Here is a 6,001-nt window from a genome sequence, read left to right as displayed (position 1 = left end):
AAAGGCAAGTTTCAACCAAACATTTACTTTGGAAGTTCTCTTTAAATAAGTTGAGAAATAACCAAGTGAAACTAAGGCTAAAATCAACTCACAAATCAAACTTTTGCCCGCAAAAAGGTCATTTGAAACTGTTCAAGGTACAATGCCTTAACGGTTCTTCCCTCCATTCAAAAATCAAGAGATTATTCAAAAGGGTCCGGCGCCTTAACGATTCTTTCTTTTCAAAAATCAAAAGATCGTTTAAAGGTCCAACGCCTTAAACGACTTTTGTTCGCAACTAAAATCAATCTTTCAAAAAAGATAAAACAACTTAACCAACATTCAGTTCTTAAAGAACTACGTAGGTCTGATTTCTTCATCGCAATTGAGGAATACATAGGAGTGAGGGAAACACCCTTGTCGACCACAAAAAAGTAAAAAACATAAAAGGCAAGAAAATACATAAAAAAGCATAAAAAGGGAAAATACATAATTTTGAAGTCATAATTTGCACACTCGATTAGAGGCTGTCGTCCCTTGTGATGAACGCGTGGGGTGCTAATTCCTTTCCTGTGCATAAAAAGCACTCCCGAACCTTTCATACTTAAAGTTCATAGACCCACTTTTGGTTTTTCTAACGTTTTCCTCAAATAAACGTTGATGGCGACTCCACACATTTTCCTTCCTTGAAAGACACACCCGTGAGCCTCGCGTCGCCCTCCTACTGAAGGGTAGGTTGCGACAGTTGGTGACTCCACTGGCGACAGTTAGAGAGTTAGGCCATCCAGTTAGTTTGCAATGTTGTTATCATGACTTCTCCTTTATTTGTGATCCCTTTCCCCTTTTATCTATTATGTTGTCCATGTTTGTACATAACCTTTGCTATGTTGTTGTGTTTGGCATGTGTTTATCTATTGATTACATTCATAGTTAGAAATATTTTTCTACACATACATGGCACCTACACCTCGCACACATATTGAGATATTAGGCCCTACACCCGGGTCTATGTGAGCCATAAGGAGTGGAGGTCAATCTGTGGTCATGCTGAGTCTCTGACTTGCTTGATGACAGTGAAGCCTCATCTAGAGTTTTCCTCTTTTAGTGATGCATTGTCACTGATAGTCCCTATCGCCATAATGTATTACTTAAGAGGATGATACCTCTAGAAGCCAGTAAAGTTACTTAAAACCACCCTCTAGAATTATCACTAAAAGTGGACCTTTGGATCATTTCCATTAGGTTCCTCAAATTAGGGGGCACATAGCAAACTTACTCTAGTATATTCCTTGATTGCATCATGCATCTCTTCATGGCATTGCAATGGACATATCATTCCCGCATTTTTCGTTCATCATATTCGTGCATTGCATTTGCATAAATCATTGCATTACCAGACATATGCATTTAGCATGCTCTTTTGTTCTGACAATTGCATACATCCTATTTTCATCGTCTGCACGTCATGTTCACTCATACATGACCCTTGCATTTTCCTCTGCAAAAAGAAGGGGGGGGGGGGGGAACAAAAAAGAGAGCAAAAAGAAAGTCACACCACACTTGTGGTTACATGTGTTGGGTTCCATGATGATGGCTACAAACCAGCCATGTTGGGATTATACACCCCTTCCTCTATAAAAGGGATGTTGATTCAAAATCATGTGAATATGGTACCTAATGCATGGTTAACTAGGAAAATGATGGCTCTTCGGGCATCTCCATCTCATAATTACATTTTTCAATGCATAGCATAAGTATGCCCGAGACATTCATCTCTATGAAATGCTGTTGAAGTATTGGCGATCAAAATTGCCATTCCTTGGATTGTGGGGTTAAACCAAACACATGTTTTAAGAAAAGGTTCATCAAGGAAAAGTCAAGTATGGAAGTAACCGGCTTGCAAAAATTGGGGCAAAAGATGAATTGAGTTACGTCGTTTCTTTGTCTACTGCCAACACATAATTATGTCAATTGAGGACTATTAACTCTTGTGCGTTATTTCTAGTTTCACTTTGACAAAATGTCATGAACCATGTTGTTTTAAATCTAAATTTGATTCAACCCTATGTGAAATCTGCAATGCATCATTCACATACATTCATGTTTTTCATTGGTTGCATTGCTCATTGCATTTCTTTCCTTGAAACCGAATTGTAATCATTGTTATCAAAAGGAAAGAACGCGCTTTATGACACCCTCACTGAATGCATGCTAGAGCTAGAGTAATGGGTGAAACAGACGAGGTGCAAGAGTGGATAAAGGCCAACTTGGAGGCCATGAAAGAGCAAATGGCCAAAATGATCGAGGCCATGATGAGCATGAAGAAGATAATGGAGGTGAATACGACTGTAGTTGCCGCTACCAGTGCCGTTGCTGAGGTGAACTTGACTCCCACATCTGGCCTTAACCAAATAAATCATGCCATCTCGGATATGGTAGGGCAGAGATTCAAAGAATTGGGAAGTACGGGCGCCCCCCATTTTGTGCAAGTTCAAAACAAGCATTCCTTCACACCATATGGCTTGGCTCTCAACCATACACCGCCCAATGTTGCACACACTCCCAATGAGGATGTCGACAACTTTGCACCCATACCCATTGAGAGCCAACAACCCCAAGCTGATCATGCACATATCTTTCAACCCATGAGGGAGACACATGAAATACCTCACCATAATCTAACCGACTTTGAGCCTCACCTCGGATATGCCACTAAAGGGCAAGCAGTCGGGGGTGTGCCCCTGCCAAACACTTTGGAGGGCCCTCAGTTTCTCCCACAACCACAACCCTTGCATTTTGCGACTGGAAGAATCCCTCTTGCTATGGTAGAGAAGGGAAAGTTGGATCATATAGAGGAAAGGCTTGGAGCCATTGAAGGGGGTGGAAGTTATGCTTTTGCTGACATGGCAGAATTGTGCTTAGTGCTTGACATCTCCATCCCTCTGAAGTTCAAGGTGCCCGACTTCAATATGTACAAGGGGACTGCTTGCCCCAAGAACCACCTGAAGGTGTACTGCAGGAAAATGAGGGCATGCACAAAAGATGAAAAGTTGTTGATGCATTTCTTCCATGAAAGTCTTACTGGGGTAGCTGTCACCTGGTACACTAATCTGGAGCCTTCCCGAGTCCATTCTTGGAAAGACCTAATGGTTTCCTTCATTAGGCAGTATCAGTACAATTCTGATATGGATCCGAATAGGATGCAACTATAGAACTTGTGCAAAAGGGAGCACGAATCTTTCAAAGGGTATGCCCAAAGGTGGAAGGATATGGCAGCTCAAGTAGTGCCCCCAATAATGGGGAGGGAGTTGATAATGTTAATAGTAGACACGTTACCGGTGTCCTACTATGAGAAGATGGTGGGTTAAATGCCTTCAAGCTTTGCCGATTTAGTGTTCACCAACGAAAGGGTCGAAATGGGTTTGAGAAGAGGAAAATTTGATTGCCTTGCTTTGACAAGTAAAAAGCCTGGGGCAAATGGAGAGAATGAGAAGGAGGAAGGAACCCATGTTCTGGCTACCATTCCTACATGGCCAAATTTCCCACCTACTCAACAATGTCATTACTCAGCCGATATTAGCCCTCCTCGTTACCCACCATCCAATCATCCATAAAGGCCACCAATAAATCAGACACAAAGCTTGCCTGCCACACAACCAAAGCCAAACACCACCTTTAGCACAAACCAAAACACCAACCAAGGAAGGAATTTTGCAGCAAAAAAGCTTGTAGAATTCACCCCAATTCCAGTGACCTATGCTAACTTGCTCCCATATCTACTCAATAATTCAATGGTAGCCATAGCCCCAGCCAAGGTTCCTCAACCTCCATATTTTTGAGGATACGACTCGAACGCAACATGTGCTTGTCATGGAGGAGGCCTGAGGCATTCCATTGAGCATTGTAGGACCCTGAAACATAAGGTGCAAGGTCTAATTGATACGGGCTGGCTGAAATTTGAGGAGAATCATTTGTGAATTCTGACATTGCAGGCGACACCACACATAGGGCAATTTTAAGGTTGTTGTTAGATGTCTCTAATGACTCATTAGGATTTTCAAGTTTATGTCATTATTGTAAACAACAGTTGCAATGCTAATAATATGGATAAATTTGACATCCTTGTCTCTCATCCTCTCTCAATTACATCTTTGCTTATTTGACTTCCTCTGGAATGTGAGTGTAAGCCATTGGTTTGTTTGCTCAAGTGACCTGCGCTCCTGAGTTATGACTTCCAAGTCTATTCGATAAGAAGTTACTCATTTTGCACGTTTGGTTGAGGTGCCGTAAAATGACGAGTAAAGTTTGAAACAAAAAAAAAGAAAAAAAGCATTTGATTGATTGTGTTTCAAATAAAAGTACAGACATTCATGTGACCTCATTTTGTCATTCTTAAAAGTTATCTTTTGAGAGAAAAATGAGTTATAAAAAAAGGTGTAGAAGCAAAGCTTAATGGTGAATCAAAGGTGATTCAAAGGTGTTTTGATGATAACAATGATGATAACAAAAGATGATGACAAAAAGCTCAAAGATCAATCAAAGAACAACTCAAGTGAATCAAATATCAATCAAAGAACAACTCAAGTGAATCAAGAACAATTCAAGAGTTCAAGATAAGAATCAAGAAGAATTCAAGAATCAAGAAGAATTCAAGACTCAAGAAGAAAGTTTAGAGTCAAGAATCAAGATTCAAGGTTCAAGATCTCAAGAATCAAGATCAAGATTCAAGACTCAAGATTCAAGAATCAAGAGAAGGCTTAATCAAGATAAGTATGAAAATTTTTTCTCAAAAATTGAGTAGCACATGATTTTTCTCAAAACATGTCTACCAAAGAGTTTTTACTCTCTGATAATCGATTACCAGATTGTTGTAATCGATTACCAGTAGCAAAATTGTTTTGAAAAAGTTTTCAAATTGAATTTACAATGTTCCAATTAATTTCAAAAAGCTGTAATCGATTACAATGTTTTGGTAATCGATTACTAGTGCCTTTGAACGTTGAAATTCAAATTCAAATGTGAAGAGTCACATCCTTTCACATAAAAGCTTTGTGTAATCGATTACACTGATTTGGTAATCGATTACCAGTGATTGTTTCTGAATAAAATCAAAAGATGTAACTCTTCAAATAGTTTTTGACTTTTTCAAATTGGTTTTTAAGTTTTTCTAAAAGTCATAACTCTTCTAATGGTTGTCTTGACTAGACATGAAGAGTCTATAAAAGCAAGGCTTTGTTTTGCATTTCAATCATCTTGAACACTTATTCATACAATCCTTTACAAGCCTTGAATCTCTTTGAACTTCTTATTCTTCTTTGTACCTAAAGCTTTCCAAAGTTTTCTGGTTTTCTAAATCTTGAAAACTTGTGCTATTCATCTTTTCATTCTCTTCTCCCTCTGCCAAAAAGAATTCGCCAAGGACTAACCGCCTGAATTCTTTTTGTGTCTCTCTTCTCCCTTTTCCAAAAGAACAAAGGACTAACCATCGGAATTCTTTTGTGTCTCCCTTCTCCCTTGTCAAAGATTTCAAAATGACACAGTCTGAGAATTCTTTTGATTCTTCCCATTCCCTTATAGAAAAGTGTTCAAAGGACTAACCGCCTGAGAATTCTTTTGTATCCCCATTCACAAAGTATCAAAGGTTTAATAGCCTTAGATCTTTGTCATAACACATTGGAGGGTACATCCTTTGTGGTACAAGTAGAGGGTACATCTACTTGGGTTTGACTGAGAACAAGAGAGGGTACATCTCTTGTGGATAAGTTCTAGTGGAGGGTACATCCGCTAGGGTTTCAAAGAGAACAAGGGAGGGTACATCCCTTGTGGATCTTTGCTTATAAAAGGATTTTTACAAGGTTGAAAGAAATCTCAAGAACCGTAGGTCGCTTGGGGACTGAATGTAGGCACGGGTTGTTGCCGAACCAGTATAAAAACTCTTGTGTGTTTGTCTCCTTCTTCCCTACTCTTTTACTTTCTGTTGTGCATTTTGATTTCCGCTTTTACTTTTGGTTAAGTTTCTCTT

The sequence above is a fragment of the Glycine soja genome, chromosome 1 (assembly GCF_004193775.1).
Source record: "Glycine soja cultivar W05 chromosome 1, ASM419377v2, whole genome shotgun sequence".
NCBI lineage: Eukaryota > Viridiplantae > Streptophyta > Magnoliopsida > Fabales > Fabaceae > Glycine > Glycine soja.
Note: the sequence above shows the minus strand (reverse complement) of the source record.